The sequence below is a fragment of the Maniola jurtina genome, chromosome 15 (genome assembly GCF_905333055.1).
Source record: "Maniola jurtina chromosome 15, ilManJurt1.1, whole genome shotgun sequence".
Taxonomy (NCBI): domain Eukaryota; kingdom Metazoa; phylum Arthropoda; class Insecta; order Lepidoptera; family Nymphalidae; genus Maniola; species Maniola jurtina.
In genome coordinates this window covers 11,524,946-11,546,959 of record NC_060043.1, presented here as the reverse complement: position 1 = coordinate 11,546,959, position 22,014 = coordinate 11,524,946, and the positions used below count along the sequence as shown (strand labels likewise).

At 37.0% G+C, this 22,014-nt stretch overlaps 1 protein-coding gene across 5 annotated transcripts in view; it reads right to left on the bottom strand.

Annotated features, from left to right (window-relative positions):
* LOC123872808 (protein yippee-like) overlaps nucleotides 1-22,014 on the bottom strand; it is a 137,498-nt gene that overhangs the window by 67,796 nt on the left and 47,688 nt on the right. For 2 of the 5 annotated variants that reach the window (XM_045917351.1, XM_045917352.1), the window contains exon 1: nucleotides 6,630-6,969. The exons of the other annotated variants lie outside the window; for them this stretch is intronic. The gene's annotated coding sequence lies outside the window, so the exon portion shown is untranslated. Of the gene's footprint in view, nucleotides 1-6,629; nucleotides 6,970-22,014 lie in introns of those variants that run through there. 5 annotated transcript variants of the gene reach the window in all.

Genomic DNA, 22,014 nt, shown 5'->3' with positions numbered 1-22,014 from the left:
AGTGGTTGATATTTAGCTACTATCGTTTAATAGTCTTTAGGAAGATTTTTCTGCAGTTCCATTGTCATACGAGTGATGCGTGTGAATGAAGCCTAACATATTATAATAATAATATATTGCGGCGAGCGCAAGCGGCGCAATTTCTCTTATCGTCTTTTGCGACTTCCCCGTCGTTATATGTACATGTATTATATTGTTTACACGCCATATAACTGTTACAGTCGAACGCAGCTTATTATGTTTATTGCAATACTCATTAACACAATGGAGTTTTCGCTTGAAAACATAATGATTAATTAATACATAAGTATATAATTGTTTGAGAACGGGAATTATTGTGACTTGTGAGCTATATGCTACTCGTATATGCGACAACGCTTTATCAAATGATTGCATTATGTAAACAACATTAACTGAAGCCACTTTACTTTTCTTGTCTTAAAATATAAACTGGGCAAAAGGCGGCATCATTGTAAAAAAATTAACCAGTTTTAATAAGAGAAATCCTTACTATTTCAATACTTTCAGCTCCCAGTCTCTTCCAGTTTTATTTTCTTCTTGTCCATAACTCATATCACATCCGATACAGATCAACTATTTCTGTGATGAAATTTTGAAACATTTTCGGATTAAGTATATAACATTATTCATCAAGAATCTAGTTGATATCAGCCAGCTGAATAAAGTGGAATAAACTATCTTTCCACCATATCTTCAAATCCATTCTAGTTTGGAAATTACGAATAAATCGATTCGAGGCGTATTTTTATTGATTGTTGAAGATCATCGGAGAAGGTGGTCGGCATTCCTTAACAACCAGCAAATTAAATCACACGCTTTCATTAGAAAACGTTTGTAAATATTAAAACTAGTTTACTAAGTAGCATTTACAAGTAATCATATAAGATTGAAATTGGTTTTTACTTTTTTAAATCCAATCAGGATTGTCACATCTCACGCTATGTCTGAATCAATCATTAGAAAACATTTGTTAATACTAAACTAGTTTACTAAGTAGTAGCACTTACGAGTACAAGTAATCATAAAAGATTGAAATGTGTTTGTACTTTTTTTTTTAATCCAATCCGGATTGTCATGTAATCTTAAATCTTAAAGCTCCAAAGCGCTTGGCTTTGGAGCATAGCTTTTTCGAAACTCATTATAATTTCACAATTTTCTTTGTTCTAGTCCCAAAGTGCCACCATTTACCTCCTTTCATTTCAATTAGTTCCACATACTTTCCAAAATGCACTTTGGATCCTTCGCACACAGCCTATTTTCTAACCCACGCTAGTTCTATCTCACCCACGACCGGTTATTATATCTCAGGTCAATCCGACTACAATTTGTGGCATAGTGAAAGTTTAGGTGAGCCGGTCCAGTATAGATCCAAAGTGATTTTAGTGAAACCATTCTAAGGTCAGCTGGTTTGTGAAAGATGTTTTAATGACATATCCGGCTTTTACTTGATCCTGATCAACAAACACACCACTTTAAAAGTGAACGCATATTTTTAATATTCTTTTACCATTCTTCTTATCGTTTCTAGCGTCTCATACCAGGATTCGCTGTCTTGGTCTTCATTGTTATTACCTTCCCTGGTGGGTCATCTCGTTTTTACGCAATAGCAAGACTACATGGATATCCGGATCACCAAGCAATAATGTTCCCGCTTTGTTTGTTGACTACTTCGCAGTCTTACTCATCTTCTTCTTTCTATTTCTTACCGTTATGCTTTCCATGTATTTTTGAATTATTATCAGCCACTTCCTTTACTCCTCTAACATTGTACATTATGAGGATCTGAAGTCATGCTGACTTAAACTACATGCAAGCATTTAGAAGTATGATTATTGATTACACATATTCGTTCATAATCCGTATGCATTTACATAAGTCTATTTTCCTTTACAATCCTTAGAAAACAAAATCGTTTCGACAAAAGCGGCTTATAAGAAATAGGATCCAGCACATTTACTAGCACTAGGTACAATATCAATATCTTTGTCGTGAGAAACTTAAGTCTCAAAAGAGGTAGGTTTAAGGATTAAAAGTTCGGACTTCGGAGAATATCGTTGAACAAATTTTCTTAAGAAGTATCAAATGTTAAATGTTTACTGCGGGGTTATAGCGGGGTTTAAAGGTTTCCATAACATAAAGGGAACGTGTAGCCACAGTAGCGTACTAATATTATATACCTATTGATATGTTTTTGTTGGTTTGTAGGTTTATCCTTCAATTATGCCACGATGGAGCAACGGATCAGCGTGATTTTTGCATACGTTCTTACGTAGGTACTCTGAATCCAACCAAATGGAGAGTCTTCCAACCAACCCAACCCCACGTTGGGGTTTGAGACCCCAACGTCTAGTTATTGGTTGGTCTGTGTCCTGTGCATTGCCATGTGCCATTGCCTGTGCATTAGGTTCACCACCCGTTGAGCTATGTCGGTTACTATGGTTCTCTTACAGATCATCTCTTTCCTCATCGATCACGGCGAGAAACTCCACGTACTGAGTACACAACAGTGACTTTCTTATACGGCCCATAGTTACAAGCGTCCTTCCTGCTCTTATAGGTTTGTATTCAATTAAATTGATTTCGATTGCGCTGACGTCACACGGTTCTAGGAAACCAGCTGCATTTGCGTTTACCGTTCAAGTAAAGCACGGCAGTAAATCGGTCAAAAGGTGATTCATCTTAGCGTGACCAGTAATGAGCGCTGGACATGTTAGGTACATCGATACAAGTGCCGTTATTATTAAGCTGTTTACAGACTCACGAGTTACTATTATATTACTTTTTATTTCAACACTTTCTGGCATTGAACTAAATGTATAGATAGAACGATTATTCTAAAAAAAAGTCGTGTTCCACTAAGCTGTTTAACCTAACATGACCCAGACCATCAAGATATAAGCAAAGCCAATATATTATGCATTTATTTTTCGATGATAATAAGATTACAAATAATAATAATTCACAGTGAGGCGATTGCCTACTTTTGGATCTTACTTTATTATTTCACAATAATCTAATGTAAACGACTCGATCCACGATTTTATTTAAGCCTGTCTACCTAATTTTTTTTAACCCCCGACCCAAAAAGAGGGGTGTTATAAGTTTGATGGGTGTATCTGTGTATCTGTCTGTGGCATCGTAGCGCCTAAACTAATGAACTGATTTTAATTTAGTTTTTTTTTGTTCGAAAGATGGCTTGATCGAGAGTGTTTTTAGCTATAATTCAAGAAAATTGGATAAGCCGGTTGAAAGTTATCAGCTCTTTTCTAGTTACTGTAACCTTCACTTGTTAGCCTTTAGTACAGTACCTGTCTGTTTCTTTACAACAAAATCGTTAACTTAAAAAAATGTTAACTCACTATTTTATTTTTATTTGCGATAAAGAAATCAATTAGAATTATTTATTGGTACACTGAGCGAAACTTTGTGATTAGATATCATGAAAACATTTTGTTTTGTCACGAATACAAAACGGTTTAGTAATTTTTAGTGATGTTATTTTCTTTACCTTTAATTTAATAGATTTTTAACAAGTAACATTTTTTAATCAGTAAGAGAGCAGTGAGCACCCATTACTTTTTTCTGTTTGCATGTTAAAATATTCAAGCTCCACTGTCATGAATAGTAATTATTGTCAGTGGCTATTGTGCATAGCCGATCGATATAATTCCTTTGAATGTTAAGCGGTTTACACACGACACAAAGCACTGTGTTCTGTTAACATTTTTAGTTGAATACTTTAAGCCGCATTGTATTGTGCGTGGCCAGAACTGGTATTTATTTTTTATTTATAGCTCCATTTATTTTCAACTTTTGCAGTTAAGTTAGTTCTACAGTCTTTAGTTAAGTCTATTTTCTGCGTTATCAATATTTTTACTCGACTGTTTAAGCCTTTCAAATTTATCTTCTACTGTTACTTGGTTACTTACTTGTACAGTAGCTTCAAAGCTCTATCTATTGTTAAGTTTTATAGTTAATCTACAGTCATCAATTAAGTCAATTCTCCAATACTTTTACTCTCCCTCTTTAGCCTTCTTATCTTCTTCTTATACCTGCTACCTACCTTTTACTGTTTTATTGTTACCTGCTATCTTTTTGATGAAAAAAAATTAAGGATATTTAAAATCCAAAGAACAATTTTCTCAGCGGCAACTTTTTAACTATCTATAGTTTTTTTAAAACCATATTCGTTTTCTTTGAATGACCATAAGATCTTATTATTTGCTCAGACATGGTTAAAACGAGATTTTAGTGGGAGTTAAAACGACACATAAATCTGATTCGTTTCACTTTTAATTTAAACTAGCTGATGCCCGCGACTTCGTTCGCGTGGATGTAGTTTTTAAAAATCCCGTGGGAACTCTTTGATTTTCCGTGATAAAAAGTAGCCTATGTGCTAATCCAGAGTATAATCTATCTCCATTCTAAATTTCAGCCCAATCCGTCCAGTAGTTTTTGCGTGAAGGAGTAACAAACATACACACACACACACACACACACACATACAAACTTTTGCCTTTATAATATTTGTGTGATAAAAGAAGACTCTATAGATCTCAATTCTCAGCCTCACCTTGAGATAATTGCTATAAGCTTTCCTACATTAAATAAACATTTCTAATTTACATAATTTCATTAAAATAAATGCAGACGGCATGCAACGTGTACAGTAAACCTTAACCAGAGCAGACATTATGAAGTACCGTAACCATGGCGCCTTGTACGGCGACGGACGGGCCGAAATAACTGTATCTAAAGTGAGGCGAAGAAACAGCTTTACTCTTCAACTAAAGCGTGAATCCCATTAGTGGTAAGTGAAATCCTACAGTAGGAATTATAGGTAACAGGTATTATTGCATAAACGGATCGACTACCAAGTTCACTTGTTTAACGCAAGCAATAGTCATTATTTGATTTTAACGTTTAAACTATCGTGAGTGATTTCCATTATAAGTATAGGTTGTCATGGCTATACTCACGTATTTAGGCGACGTAAGCCCGATTAGTTTCAAACCTATGAATAAAATCATAACCCTTCCTTTTGGCTTTGCCGCAATCGAGTAAATAGGACCCCGGGCGGATGAAGACATTCCGAACCAGTGGTAGCTCTTGACGATTCAAAAGTACTTGTAAAAGTCTAATCGAATAAAAATATTTTGAATTTGAATTTTGAAAGAAAATTAAAAAGAAGAACTTTAAAACAACCAATCCCCAAAGTTAAAAAGAACGGTATAACAACGGTAACGGAATACGGTAGGAATTAATAATAAAATAAAAGAATAAGTATGAAAAATAATATTTTATTATTTATTTTATTTACTATTAATTAATATTTTAGTTTATTTACTTTCTTACATATAGACAAAAATTAATTGATAAGTTTTGAGAAACAGGCGATATCAAAGATAAAACTCGTAATGTTGTACCAGACACAATTATCTGAATCATAACAAAAAAAAATACGTAGGTCCAAATAATCACAAAACTGATAAGGTAACTTACTTTACATAAATAATATTGATACAAGTATATTCAAGGGGATTACCATAAATCCATAAGTATTGAACTTCCTAACACATCTAGTCTATACAAAAAAGAAAATTCCGACATAAAGTTTGTGAGAAGCTTGAGTGATATTGTCGTGATTTATTTATTTAATGTATATTTGTTATAATTTGATTATGTTTAGAATCGGCAAAAGAGGATTTAATTTTCAGTGTGACATACAATGTTCATGATCTTTGCCTCTTGAGAAAGAACAACGATGAAAAATCAGATGTACCTAATAAGTTGATCGAAGTAAGAAACTTATTATTGACGAGAGACAGAACCAGACCAGCATGGATGGATTAAGGCAATATCCATATGTAGTACTATCTACCATTTAATCGTAATAATTAGGCATCACGACTGAAATTGGTAATTAAACGCAGAAATAGTAATAACGTATCAAACACTTAAAACCTTTATTGGCACAGCAGTGAAAGCAAGTCAAGGAGTGATTTTTTTGTTTCATGTTTGTGAAATAATGACTAGTCCTTGTAATAGAAGTGTAAAGTTTCAGTAATATTAAAGAAAAATAAATTTACCTAGTAGGTAATGGTCCGAACTACTCGAAATTAAAAATACATACCTATTACCTATGTTACGTTGAAAATTTTGCTAAGAAATGTACAAAAATGGGAGTCGATGAAAACCTAGTCTAATGGGTGGACTAGCTGTTTCAGTCTTGGTAATGTAAATTGCATAAACTACAATAAAAAAATTAAAAAGAACTGAATATTTGTAAAGAGATATGGTGGAGACAATATACCTAAATGAATTTAAATCAGTGATGGAGTTTTGTTGGGAGAAGCTGGTCTTACAGTAATAATGCACTAAACTTTATTAATCTACTATAAGCAGCAGCGTAATGCACTAATTAATTCCGCTAATCATGACAACACGAGGAAGGGTAAAAGATAATTAATATACTTAATAAATTGAAAAAGCAAACGATAGTTTCATTATTTTACAAAATATGGATTCAAATACCTATTACATAATAATAAACGTTTGCGTTAAAGAAAACGCACAAATAATTCTACACAGAAACGATCGTATCTTACCTTTTGGCACAACGGTGAAAGAGTAATTTTAGTTAACGTAGAAACAATCATAAACAATCGCAGACTAAGGCACAAAACTTCACTATTCACAGCGTAGATTCAACACGAAGAAGGTTTAAGCCTAACATAAGCTGCACTGTTAAGATTTTCAAAGTAAAACTTGTATAAAAGACGAAATAAAAAACGAAAGTTCCTTGGATTTGTTCGAAATCCGTCCACACGTCCGACGCAAGCGGGGTGCGCGCACGAAGTCTCGCTCTCGTCTCGAAACAGAAATACAGCAAAACAACAACACGGCGCGCTGCGAGCTCAACGCCGCTTGTCAACAAACAAAGAGGGCTCGGTCGCGGAGTCGTCTGCGCAGGCGCAACGACGCCGCACGCACACCACACCACACATGTGATTTGTGAAGTGAATGAACACGTAAACATTCGAATATAGCCACATTGTATTGCAAATATAAATGAATAAAAACTATTGTTTTCTAGTAATTGTTCACGATTACATATAATTGTCCGCTATTATCACCTGAATACGTGTCCTAGCTTAAAATTATCGCTGTATGCTCTTTTGTTTGTACAAGATACAGATACAACATTATGCTAAGTTAGAAGCTTTTTCCTGGTGCCCCACAATATTATGGCATGACAATTTATTCCGGCACTCAAGGGGTGTAGGAGGCGCCAGGATAACTAACGATGTGCGGCACAGTTCATAAACAAGACGTTTTTCCTTTCATTCTTTTTGCTTTGTGTGCGATTATGCAGAAACTACCGAACCAAACGATACGTAAGTTTAGCAGGTCGATAGTCGATAGTCAGTCTTAAATATCTCCAACTGTTATCAGTCCAATGGAATTTGAGATACAGTCAATATACTGAGATACAAGCTACAGGATACTGTATCTCAGTATGTTGACCTGAATTTTAAGCAGGCATCATCAAATCACGACAGTTGACATGTTAACACAAATTGATAGATTTACGCGTTAAATCCAGCATGTTTGCTTACTAAAAACTTGCACTCAACTTTCACAGTCAAACCTCTTAACCAATCTTGATGAAATTAAGCAACATTTTGGAGAAAGGCCTACACTGTGGGCCTACACGATTTCCGTGAAAGAACATTTGAAAACGATTAAAATTTGAATTATAATTTCGTTTTTTTTTTCTGTAAAAAGATTAAACAGATCAAAATTAATATGTCTACGTATCTACGTTTACGTATGTACTTTGTTTTTTATACAATAGCGTGCTATCAAGGTTAAAAAACACATTGAAAATCTGCGTTAGAAATAAAATACGTCTCTAAAAGCAAGTTAAATTAATAATGTAAGCTGTTAAAAAAGCAGTGTTCTTGATTTCATCATAGTTGGAGACTGAAAACACTTATATCTTCCGATTTTGTACCTATAATATATGATCAAACGAACTTGCAAAGTGAAGTTCGATCGATATTATATGAGTACGCTTCATTCGAAGATATAACTAACAAAATGGTAGTACCTTTACCTTGCAGGCAACACTTCGCACTTTTAGAAAAGAGAAAGTCAATTTATTTTATCTCTTGTGGGTAGGCTCTGTGACGGTTCGTCATTCTTTTTAGAGTAAGTAAATAACTACCAGGAACAAAATTTTCCTGATAAGGGTTTGGGTTCGGGAGGGTGTATATATCTTCGAATGAAGCGTACTCATATAATATCGATCGAACTTCACTTTGCAAGTTCGTTTGATCATATATTATATTTCGTCGCTTCATTCTTCAGATATAACTAACAAAATGGTAGATGTTTAGAGAGGAAAATTTTGCATACTTAAAAGTGAAAAATAAACAGCCAAACAGTAAACAGTGTTTAGCTAAACAAATCACATTTTATATTAGGTAACAAAATAAATCTTACACATTTATTTGATAGGTATACAAAGAAAGGTAAGTTTTTAAACCAACTAGGTAAATAAGTCATTACTTATTAGATATTCTATATTGTAGTCTATTCCTGTCACTAGGAAAACCTAATTACGTTTCCCTAGGTAATAAAATAGACTTGGCCAAGACACCGTCATCTATACTCTGCGATGGTAAAATTTGGCAAAGGACAGTGAGCTGCTTGTCCAACTGACAGTTTTCCTAATGGTATCCACCGAAATACCGGAGGCGCGCGGCGCGGATGTGGCAGCGTGGCGCATGCTGTGCGCGCTGACCACCGACACATCCACGCCACTTTCGTCCAACACTTGTTTAATCCACCTGCTGATGGTTTGGGCGGTCGCGGGCCTGAACGGTCGTTTGAATGTTAATACCAGGTTATTCGAAGTTACTGATCTAATCTTCTTGGTGAGGAATAAATAGTCCTCTATGACGGTAGCGTGACAAATGACCTATTCTCATTAAAATAAGGTAAAAACAATACCGGCTGCTCACGTCCAGCTGCGGAAGTTTTAATTACGTCTGATATCCCGATTACGATTAATTACGATTAACGCCCGTGAGACCTAAGTACTTATCAATATATTATCCAATTTTATTAGCGAAAGAGTTTGTCCTCGATTTGCTGTGCACAGAGCAAATATCAATTTTTCGGTGATTTTCTCTAACGAAAAATTGGGTATCCAATTGGCGATATTTAATACTAACTGTGGGTCTCAAGTGGATGAATACTTCGATGTGGCTGGTCTTAACTTATAGGCACCTTTAAGTAATCGTTTCCCCGTCGCTGGTAGTTAAATCACTAGGTACCTAAAGTAAAGACCGTGCGGAACGGTGGGTGCAGGGAGCAGTATGCGGCACCTTTATTAAATTGTTCAGTTAAAAATATCATTATAGACGAAAGTGAACACTTGTAGGGGTCGAGTTTATTACCGAGACAGAACTGCCACCATATTTATAGGTCCCGCTGTATTGATCTAAAGTATTTTTAGATAAGGATGCCATGATTAAGTCAAGTGCCTGTTTTCGCAATAAGCTCCCCAGCCTGCCCCGGATGCGTCTCTGAAAATTTCCAAGTCAAAATTAGGACTCATATAAGTGTATTTGATGTGGTAGGAATGTTATTCGACCGCCACATCAAATCTGGCAAGATATCCACGTTGGATTTTAAAACTTACATCGTAACTTTTGTGCTTATTAAGAACCAGGCATTTCAGTCTTTCTAATTTCTTCGTATATAACCAGCCATATCTTGCAGCTGGGCAGACTGAGGTGAGAACACCTAATAGTTGAGCGAAAATCCCTAATAGTACCATTCGGTAGGTATAAAATTTGATAAGGTCCAGCTTGCACTTTAACAAACATCCCATACAAACTAAACAAACAAAGGCATTTCGTGGCTATTTATTGTAATATAAAGTGATGTTTATTATTATGTTTTTTTTTTTTTTTTTTTTTTAAATAAATGGATGTTTACCAAAACTGTACAAATAGATTTGTTATAGAACCTAGTTTATTTTCACAAAAATTTTTGATTGAACTTATGCTTTATTCAATACAACAAATCGTGTTATTAATATGATTCGTAAAACTAGGTACGGGAGATTGATCACTACAAAATAAATAAAATAGTTTTGTAAACATGATACATTAAATGTTGAGACGAAAGATTGATTTATTTTAAACATGTATTCAATTAAGTGAAAGTCTTTTCTATGATGGTAAATTTGTAGCTTGAAATCTTAGATTTCTTGGCTTTAGTGGAAGCTTACCCTTAACTAGGTTCAAAATATTGTTTGGCTTATCTGAGGGAAGCGATATTGTCCTATCAACTGTGTTGTACATAAACCCTAAAAACCTGTTGAGGGTGTAAATTACTTTTATCGTAATTAATTACGAAACCTAAACAATTTAGTAACCTTACAGTTTCGTTTTCGTTTCTAAGACATTTGTCAAAGCTGTCCACAATGCACTTAATGTCGTCTAAATACACGACTGATTGAAATACGATATATCCGCATACCTTAGATAACTAACTACCTCCTTCATTATTAATTTTATAATTTATATATATTATAAATTTTAATTAATTTTGTAAACGTCCGTCGGGCGGAACATAGACCATAAGGCCGTTTTTCCACTAGCCACGGCACCACATTTTTCCCGTCTGCTTGTGTCCTGGTGTCAATGTCATTTTTGTTCTCGTTTGTCGTGTGGTGCGGTGTCGTTCAATGGGTAAACGGTCCATAGAAATGTATGGCACTCGGAGTCGTCACAGTATTATGTCGCGCCGTGCGGTGTGCACTATGCAGTGGAGAAACGGCGTAAGGCATCACATTTAACTCGTAAGTTAGGTATTATTTGCGCATTTCCGTTTTCGAATGGAAATCGTAAATGTTTATGTTGGGCACACGTTACTGGGACCAGAAAGTAGGACTCTTTAAGATCTATGGTGGCCATGAAGCCGTTTTTTGGTATCATTTTGATGCCGTTCTATGATCTTCCATCTTAAAATGAGAATTGGAAACGTATTAATTTAACTGTCAAAGATTGAGAATAAACCTATGGCCGCCGTTAGATTTTTTGAAGCTAAAAAGGTGTTAGAAATAAACTGATCTTTTTGAGGTTTATACTTTCTAATAGCTCCTAATTCTAATAATTTCATAATGGCCAATGCCATTTCCCGTTTTTCTCCAACTGAGAAGGTATTATGAGGGATATCATATTGCACTACTTTATGAGTGAATGGTAGGTAGGTATGCCGTAACCGTTGCGAACCCAATCTAAAACTACAGAATTTTTAGTAATCCTAAGCCAACAATTATTGTAATGCTGCAGTTTGCCAGCGTGTACCTGTGTTAGCGCCGCGTTGGGGCGCGCCTGTTGGTGGCGTCCGTCGCGCTTGGAGACCAAGATGAGTTCCGCGTTGACGGTGGCGGCTGCGTCATCGGCCGTGCGCGGCGGTTCTGGGTTCGGACTTCGATGTCGAAGTTTTCCCTTTTTTGATTTGGAGTCCCTGTTTCTCAATGGCCTTTGAGGCTTTTATTTTTTCCAGGTACTTAAGTGTATTTCCGAAAGGAGTTACAGATATTGGTCCCGAATTACAGATAAAAAGGATTTATCTAGTCTCGGGGTGATCAGTTTCGATCTTACTGTCTCAGTAAAGTGAAGATCGGTAAGTATTCGGCAGCTATCCGATAAAAATTTTAAACGCTTGTACCTTGTCACCATCGGTCAATAACAAGGTCATCGCTTTATTTATGGCCGTTATACCTAGGCCCAACTGATCCTGCCTCGACTGAAGCTTTCTGTCTCGGGCCCTTACAATATCCGCGACAGCGGCAGATATATCTGTATTTAAATTCGGAGCTTTTAACAGTTTGCCATTTTTTGGAGTCACGTACTTTAAAATTGGGAGCCATCGCTGCGCCAATTTACCATGAATGCTGGGACTATAAGTCGGTATATCGTCCGCTGCGTCCCCCAAAGCATGTAATAATTCCGGCTCGAGTTCCGGCACCGACCGGCTCGCTGCATGCGTCTTGTGACGACGACGGAACAATTTCATCCACAGCTACGCAAGCTGACGGAGGCGGAGCCTTTGGCTGTTGTGGTGACAGCGGCGATGGCGTTGGCGAACAAGATAACAGGGGCGGTGCGTTATTGTTTTTATTTGACCCTTGTGTTCCGTTTTTTAAAACGAGAGAACGGTGTTAAAAGTTAAAATTTTGACGGTAGTTTGAAATAATATTTTAGCAATAAATCTACCGAATTAAACATTCGGGAACAAAAAACGAGAAAACGGTGTTAAAAGTTAAATTTTGAGGGTAGTTTGAAATAATATTTTAGCAATGAATCTACCGAATTGAACATTCGGGAACAAAGGGTGTTATTGGCATCCGCTGAACCATCGTGTTAACCCGCAGTTAACCGCCAGGTCAGCCTACAGATACCTTCACTTGTCCGGTTAAGTCGACCGGCGCTAAACCCTTGGGTTGATTTTTAGTGTCATGCTTGTCCTTCGTGTTAACCCTCAGTTAACCGCCAGGAAAGCCTACCTGACACTTTACGCACGCCAGGGAATTACACACTGTAACGCATTGTTAAAGTACTTACATATATTGTCCTCGGAATCCGACGATGAGTACACAAATAATCGCCTATGAGTACACAATTAATCGCCTATGTTTTCTCTCACTTTTCCTCTTAATTTTTTCACTATGATATTTAATTTATTCTTCATTTTTTCACTATGATATTTAATTTATTATTTTAATTTGAAGCGTGCGCTTGTTGCCTCGCACGGAAAAAGAATGACGAACCGTCACAGAGCCTACCCACAAGAGATAAAATAAATTGACTTTCTCTTTTCTAAAAGTGCGAAGTGTTGCCTGCAAGGTAAAGGTACTACCATTTTGTTAGTTATATCTGAAGAATGAAGCGACGAAATATAATATATTCTGACTTTTACAATAATGGGACGTTACATAGTTCTGGGAACCAACAAGAAACTTGAATTTGCAAAAATAGACCATTACTTGGACTGAGTTGACGAATCATGTTCCGGGAAATATTTCAACGCAAATAGAAACAAAATGCACGCTTCTATTAATATGAAACCGTATGAAACATTATATTCCATTAACATTGATATGTTTATTAAGAATGCTGCCCTTCGTGCCGGCATGCAAATTGCAGCACGCGCACACGATGTTAGCCCTTCAGCACTTCATTGTTACAAATGCAATAAAGACCCTCGCGAGTTGCGACCTATTTCAACTTTGCCTCGTGTGTTTAGTTTATCGATTTTGTTAAAATCGTAGAGATGTTTCAACTCACAACTGCCCCCAGTCCTAAACCCATGCTTGCCAACTCCTTTGCCAAAATTTGCATTGGGTATGGACGATTTAGGAGGACTAGTACACATAAATCGCTGGGAGGACGAAATAATTCTCTATACACTTGCGCTTTAAGAATATTCACTTTTTATAAAAATACTTTATAAAACTTTTTTAACTGAATAAAAATATTTTTTATTCTATGTGTAGTCAAATGTTAAAAAATTCCCTTGTATTGTCACAATGTTATAAAATTTATTATCTTGGTAATCTTTAACCATTGGCTCAGTTTTATCGTAGCATGAAAATTGCAGCACACGCTATGAGCCCTTCATTGTAACAAATACATATAATAAAGACCCTTGCGAGTTGCGCTTGCGACCTATTTTAACTTTGTCTCGCGTGTTCAGTTCATCGATTTTGTTATTCGGCGAGTTTATAAGGGTTCTTTTTCTTTTTGAGGTCTGGAACCCTAAAACAACCCGACTGCGGGTTTCACTGCTGAAAAATATAATCCTGTCTTTGCTGTCGCGCAATTAGATGAAAAGAGCAAAAAACAGCAAATTGAGGACAAAACCAATATCCCTAACTGCGCACAAGTGGATATGTAATCAGTGACGTCCCAGCGCACCACAACACAGCATGTACAGTGTCAAACATCAAAACAATAACAACTCTTATCGCCAGCTCCTTATCGGACGGCGGCTCACAGCTGTGTATGTACTGCATGTATTTGTTTAAGTTTAAACTATTTACTACGTTATACAGTGTAGTGATCCAGCTGAATGTTAACAGACGTTTCAACTTGCTTAGCGTTATCCATCCAACCATAGTTCACGACAGCATTTTCTTACAAGTTCCCTACTTGTAAGAAAATATTTGGAACCCGTGGTAGATTCACTTGATTGAAAAGCAATTGTAAAATTTCGTTTGACTAAAAAATCTTTCCTTTTTTTATGCAGCAGTAGATGAGCGGGCGGTGCACATTGCGTGCTGCACGTTGTAAGCTATTATAGAAATTTTTGGCGGGCTACGTTTCATGGTAAAGGTTTCCTCAAAGTAAAGCCTTCTTTCCAGCTTTGGTCAGTGCAAACCAAAATACGTCAGTTTAACAGCACTCTAATTGGTGAAACTGATTAAATATTCATGTCGCATTTCCCGTATTATGCTCGTAAAGGTCGCCCTTTCGTGTTGGAGTTGCTGGCACGCACCATATCGGCAGCAATTAGCCGTGAACCTGACACGCGGTATAAAGAACTCTGGTCCGATGCGTACGCGCTTTGTTATATCATGCTAGCCAACTTGGAAATTACGAGTTTATCATGCTAGCCAACTTGGAAATTACGAGTTTTTCATGCTAGCCAACTTGGAAATTACGAGTTTATCATGCTAGCCAACTTGGAAATTACGAGTTTATCATGCTAGCCAACTTGGAAATTACGAGTTTATCATGCTAGCCAACTTGGAAATTACGAGTTTATCATGCTAGCCAACTTGGAAATTACGAGTTTATCATGCTAGCCAACTTGGAAATTACGAGTTTATCATGCTAGCCAACTTGGATATTACGAGTTTATCATGCTAGCCAACTTGGAAATTACGAGTTTATCATGCTAGCCAACTTGGAAATTACGAGTTTATCATGCTAGCCAACTTGGAAATTACGAGTTTATCATGCTAGCCAACTTGGAAATTACGAGTTTATCATGCTAGCCAACTTGGAAATTACAAGTGCATAATATGGGTAGCTCCTTAGCTAATATTTGACACGGGTCTCAATGCCTCTTTATATGAACAACTCGCTCGCTTCCTATATCATACATTGTTATTTTAGGGTTCCGTACTTCAAAAAGAAAAAAGGAAGGGTTCCTTTTTCCTCACTTTTTGATTTATAGTGACATTGACGGTTCCTTTTGTACTGCAAATGTTAATGGGCGCTGATCATCACTTAACATCCGGTGACCCCCTTGCTCGCTTGTTCGCTATTTATATAAAAATTAGGCGGTTAAAGATGAAATGGGAAGTCTGCATTATGCTTGTTTTGGATGAATGGATGATTTTGTATCCTGTAACTAGAAACACTTGAGGTGGACTGAGATTAGCCAACTTTTCACGTTCAACGTTTTGCCTAATCTATTCTCACGTGCATGGTCACGGTCGCAACAATTTCTGCGACGTAAAAAGTTCTTTGTCCGGCCCTGAATCAGAAATAGATTGTTTTTTTACGCATCTTACTCTAAAAGCCATTGACACTCGTCATTCGGCAATCGATTGCACGTTTGGGAAATATTACACGCACCTTATTGATTTCATTTACATACTTACTACTTACTAGGTTATAGGTTAGCATATAAGGTTAAGCAGCACTTAAACCCGAATACAACTAGCGAACTGCATGCCGATAGATAGCGATCGATATAGTAAAATGGTTTTCCTGTCGTAACATAGCAAAAATTAAGAAATTCAAACAGTAAGTATTTAATAGTAATTGGTTTAATTATATTATATAAGTATTTGGTTAACTTCGTTCGCCTTGTAAGAGCAATCTTACTAACCAACCAAGCAATTTAGGCAGATAATATATTACAAAAAAGTCGTATACAAAATGCTTGAAAAGAGAATTTAAACAATTCAAACAGTAGGTAGTCATTTGGCTTTCGAATTTCAACAGGAAAAGAGAGTTTAAGGAATTCAAACAGTGGTTAAATGTATTTGGAATAAGAAGGTCAAGTTTAAACTGCACAACGCAAATAAATGTTGTATCACCTTCGTTCACCTCGTAAAAGATAAGGCGTATATTATTTTTAAAGATCACTAGCCGATGCCCGCGACTTCGCCCGCTTGGATTTAGGTTTTTTGAAATCCCGTGGGAACTCTTTGATTTTCCGGGATAAAAAGTAGCCTATGTGCTAATCCAGGATATTATCTATCTCCATTCCAAATTTCAGCCAAATCCGTCCAGTCCGTCCAGTAGTTTTTGCGTGAAGGAGTAACAAACATACACACACACACACACACACACACATACAAACTTTCGCCTTTATAATATTAGTGTGACTAGATGATGCCCGCGACTTCGTCCGCGTGGATTTAAGTTTTTTGAAATCCCGTGGGAACTCTTTGATTTTCCGGGATAAAAAGTAGCCTATGTGCTAATCCTGGATATTATCTATCTCCATTCCAAATTTCAGCCAAATCCGTCCAGTAGTTTTTGCGTGAAGGAGTAACAAACATACACACACACACACACACACACACATACAAACTTTCGCCTTTATAATATTAGTGTGATAGTGTGATGTTCAAGAGGACGCGTTAAGTGAGTCGACTAACAATGCTTGTGGGAGTGAAGATATACGAGTGATATTCGACCTTCCCATCGGACAATGTCCTGCAAGTAGCAAGGAACCGATAAAATTATCATATTACGTCCACCTACATATAGGTACACGGTACAGACTACATACTAAAGCAATTACGAGTTTCAAGATAAGAGTACGAATTATGTGGACAAAAACTCACAAGTTATGTTGTGGTCAATTTTTATTTTTCTTTCAGAGTAGGTATATTATATTTTACAACTTGTATGTGATAAAAACTTCTATACTTATATAAAATACTAGATGATGTCCACGACTTCGTCCGCATGGATTTAGATTTTTATGTATGCTAATTTCCGGGACGCAAACTACCTCAATACCAAGTTTCATATAGGTAAATATGATTAACGAATGAGCTTTTAAAAATCCCGTAGGAACTCTTTGATCTTCCGGGATAAAAAAGCTAACTCTGTACCAAATTGCATTTAAATCGGTTAAACTGTTAGGCCGTGAAAAGCTAGCAGACAAACAGACAGATAGACCGACAGACAGACACACTTTCGTTTTTATAATATTACTAGCTGATGCCCGCAGCTTCGCCCGCGTGGATTGGTCAGATCCCCTGCAGCATCAGGATTGAGGAGTTGGAATCCAAATTTTGTATGAAACAATGTCGCAAAGTTCCTCTATCGATTAAAAAAGAAATGACGCAAATCGGTTCAGAAATTTCGGAGATTTCGGTGTACATAGGTAGAAAAACACAACTCCCTTCTTGAAAGTTGGTTAATAAAGTAGCCTATGTTACAATCAATCCTGGTCAATCCTCTACTTGTAAGTGAAAACCCCGTTAAAATCGGTTCAGCCGTTCCAAAGATTAGCCTTTTCAAACAGACAGACAGACAGACAAAAATTTAAAAAATGTGTGATTCAGTTATGGTATCGTTCAAATAACCATATGACCTTAATATGTGGTAGTTATTTCGAAATTACAGACAGACACTCCAATTTTATTTATTAGTATAGATTAAGTATGGATGATGAAGCTACTGCATCAGACGTCTTATTCTATAATAAGTATGTATATTCTAGCCATTGCAGAATCCATAGTCCTCTCAATACTGCTATAGAAGTTCTAAAACAGTTTCATAAGACAATTTGCCGTAGCATTTTGGCCAATACATTGTAAAAATGAAAATTTATTCAATTTATACTATTAAGGGACAGTTAAATATGTCGTGTGTTGTCCGTTACAGAAAATCGATATCGAGTTAGTGTCAAAACGATACAGTACATGATACCTGCAACGAACCGGCCTTGAATTTATCATTGGTTTCCACTTACGTTATTAAAATGGATAGACACGCTCGAATAACTCAATACAACGTATACCAGCGGATTGTGCAGCATCGACTTGAGGCAATTTTTTTTGTATCTCTGCCTGGAAGGAACTTACCTCTGTGACACAGGTTTTTCCTAGTGTAGGGTCATACAGTGGACTGCTACGTCTAAGGCTGAGATCTATAGAGCGCACTTTGACTTTGCTCAGACTTAAGACACTGTCAAAACGAGACAGCGTCATACCGCTGGCTTAACTCTGTCTCATTTAAATGAAACTTAAGTCTAACCAAAGTCAAGACTTCGTCTATGTCGGTGTTAGCTAGCGGGCGTGGTCTGCCTTTTTGGAGTGTTTTTTTTTGTTAAAACTGACTGGAAAGCGCTCTAAGGGGGTGCCATGCGTATGTCGGCGAGCGCCGGCACAGACGGGGTCCATACTTGTATAGTTTAACTAACTTGTTACAAATAACTACAAACTTGACATTGGCTAATCTTTGTAAAGCCAGAAGAGAGAGAAAACAAAATCAAAGTCAAAGTACGCTAAGATATCAACCTAAGTGCGGAAAAGAAACCCAGCAAAAATAAAAAAAGGAGAGTGCAGAGGGTATTCATAAGCAACGCCTTATAAAAAGTTAAATCAAATAGTATTACAATTAATTTGATTACTATTATTCAAATGGATACATCCGCTTGATCGTCTCCACTAAAAAATCGATCCAGACTGGAGCTCCACTGAACGCGACAAATAAATCAACAAAAAGTCATCATCATCATTTTACTGCTGGCCTTTCCCAAAGAGCACCACAACTGATAAAATTCAGTTCTTTGGCCTTCCTCATCCAGTCACTTTTTGCCACCCTCTTAGGACGAGATCTACACTCTGACTTTGCTTAGACTAAAGACAGAGTTAAAACGAGACAGATGTATACCGCTCACATAAATCTGTCTCGTTTTAACTCAATGTTAAATCTGAGCAAAGTCAAAGTGCGCTCTATAAACCTCCCCCTTAACGTCGTCGGTCCATCTTGCCGAAGGTAGTTGGACTAGAAAATGTGGCTTGTCCAGTATACATAAGAATTCAATGAGTTGCCTCATGGCACAGCGTGTCTCAGGCTGAGGCAATATATGCATTGAACCTGCCTTTAGTGGATGCGGAGCTTAATAAGCAGTTGATATGATAAGAGTTTTAATAGCCCTGGCCGTTTAATTACTTTTCCGATTAGTTTTAACAACGACCAACTAAATTACATTGTTAATTAGATTCTTATCAGTCAAGTGGCTAAGGCCCGGCATGCGTTGCAGAATTTGCAACACGACTCGCGCACCACCTATTTGTTCGTTGATGGTATAATATTATATCAAAAATATGTATATAACTTGTTAGTCATTGGCAAGGATTAAATTAAATTACATCTTTTTGCGGTTTCTCGATGTGATTGAGCGTATAATATATATCGCCGCCATTTTTTGCACCCTTTTGAACGGTATTGAATACAATGCTTCGTAGGTAATAAGCGATCAAATAACCTTGATCGGTTGTATTTTAGTACAAATGCGGAAAAATGACTAAAATATCGAGTTTAGAATTTTCAATTAACACACACTTTTTGGGATAAATAAAAACAAATTGCCGTGTCAAACTGTGTTCCGTTTCAAAGCTGGTTTTATTGGTTGGTTCTACATTGCCGCTTCACTTAGTGATATTAAAATAATTTTTCGTACAAAATCTTCAATGGATTAATAATAAATGTCAAATGAGCTCGGTGGCTATCATTCAGTGTGAGACACTGAGTTAGCGAATCACTGTGCTGGTGTCGCATTAATGCTCTGTGCTTCTCTTCGATATGGTCATCAGCAGAGCGTCTTATTCCACAGAAACGTCGGAACTGAAGCAATTGAACATATTATTGAGTACTAGCTGACCCACCCCTAGAAATTCTACTTCTAAGGGCTTAAAATGGCGTGGCGTATTTGCCACGAATTGAAAATAGAGACTCTTAAATGAACAGAAGTTAGAATTTTTGTAAGAATTCAAAGACCGCTAATGGTAATGCAAACGGGCAACAAAAACAGCCGAATGCAAACAATCACTTTGACGAATCTATGGAAAAAGTAGACTAGGTCAAGAGGGAGAAAGAGTGGCCGCCACGTTCGTATCGGTCACCAACGTTGGCACAAACTGTGGCTATTGCGGACACTTGACATCGTTGTGTCGGAAATTCGTGTTTTTTTATCTGCAGTTATTTTTGTTTATGGATTAATAGACCTGCAGTCACATTTTCATGATAACTGATTTTCTGAGTTGTGTCCGTTTTTAACCCCCGACCCAAAAAAGAGGGGTGTTATAAGATTGACGTGTGTATCTGTCTGTGGCATCGTAGCTCCTAAACTAATGAACCGATGTTAATTTAGTTTTTTTTGTTTGAAAGGTGGCTTGATCGAGAGTGTGCTTAGCTATAATTCAAGAAAATTGGTTCAGCCGTTTGAAAGTTATCAGCTCTTTTCTAATTACTGTAACCTTCACTTGTCGGGAGTGTTATAAATTTTTAATTTACACTTGTAAGCAATTGAATATCACTTGCTTTAACGGTGCAGGAAAACATCGTGAGGAAACCTGTATGCCTGAGAGTTCTCCATAATGGTTCTGAAAGTGTAAAGTCCTTTAATCCACACTTGACCAGCGTAGTGAACCATCCCGAACCCTTCTCAGAAGAGACCCCCACCGTGCCGGCAATGATGACAAGATGAAGCTCAGCGTTGCACATGCCACGTGTTGATGGTTATCATCTCCTTCTTTGTTAGCCCTTATTTAGATATCTATTGTTGGACAAAGGCCTCCTCACGTTGACGCCATTCTTCTCGGTGTTGGACAAGCCTCCTCCAAGTATTTCCCGCAAGATTGGTGATGTTGTCAGACCAACGGGATGGTTGGTGGTTATCACTTTCAGTCAAATTATGTACGGACTGTTGTACGGACAGACGGACGGACAGCGTAGGCTTACTAATTGGGTTACGGGTACAAAGAGTAAGCTGTAAACTCTTGTAAAGTCGTAAATTTACATTTACAAGTCTCGTATATTAAAATGTAAATGCAGGTTCTAAAGATGAACGTGGGAACTGCCAGCAATATGTCTCAGAGGCAGCACATTTGTCGCATCAAATATTCAGCGATCGTTCAATCTTTCTGTACACTTAATGTCAGGGGAGTGGGAATGAGAAGCAAAATGTAAATCTGGATACAAGGCTATACCAGTACGCCTGTCTAGTAATCCTGCATTCAAAAGAACCGGTCAAGTGCGAGTCAGATTCGAGCACCGAGGGTTCCGTACTCGGGTATTTTTGGCGATATTTTGCACGATAAATCAAAAACTTTTATGCATAAAAATAAAGACCTACCTACCTGCCAAATTTCACGATTTTAGGTCAACGGGAATTACGCTTTAGGACAGATGGACAGACAGACAGACAGACAGGCAGGTAGGCAGACAGACAGGCAGACAGACGGACATCAAAGTGATCCTATAAGGGTTCCGTTTTGGTTGATACTACAGACAAAAGGCAAAAAGACAGATAATATGTCAAAACAGTAAAGTTAGTTGACTTTGGAATCGATATATGAACTATTTATTAGACAGATGGATATGACAAAACAAAAATTCCTTCAAAACCCCTAAAAATTTTCCGCGTACCTACCTACAATAGTGTTTTTCAGGCTAAAACAACAATGTAGGTACTCAGAAGAAAAATGTTCATGAGAGCAAATCACGAATGTTATCAGAATCAAAGTAACTGCACTCTCCGCTTGGCAATAAAATAACTGATGTTTATGGAACTGAAAGTTTTATGGGACTTTTGACGTCGCCGAATTTATTTACGAGAGCGTTTTATAACGGCGAAATACAAAACCAAAATGTATACAAAGTTTCCCCCAAATAACTTTGTTTCCGTAGTGGGTTAAATCATAAA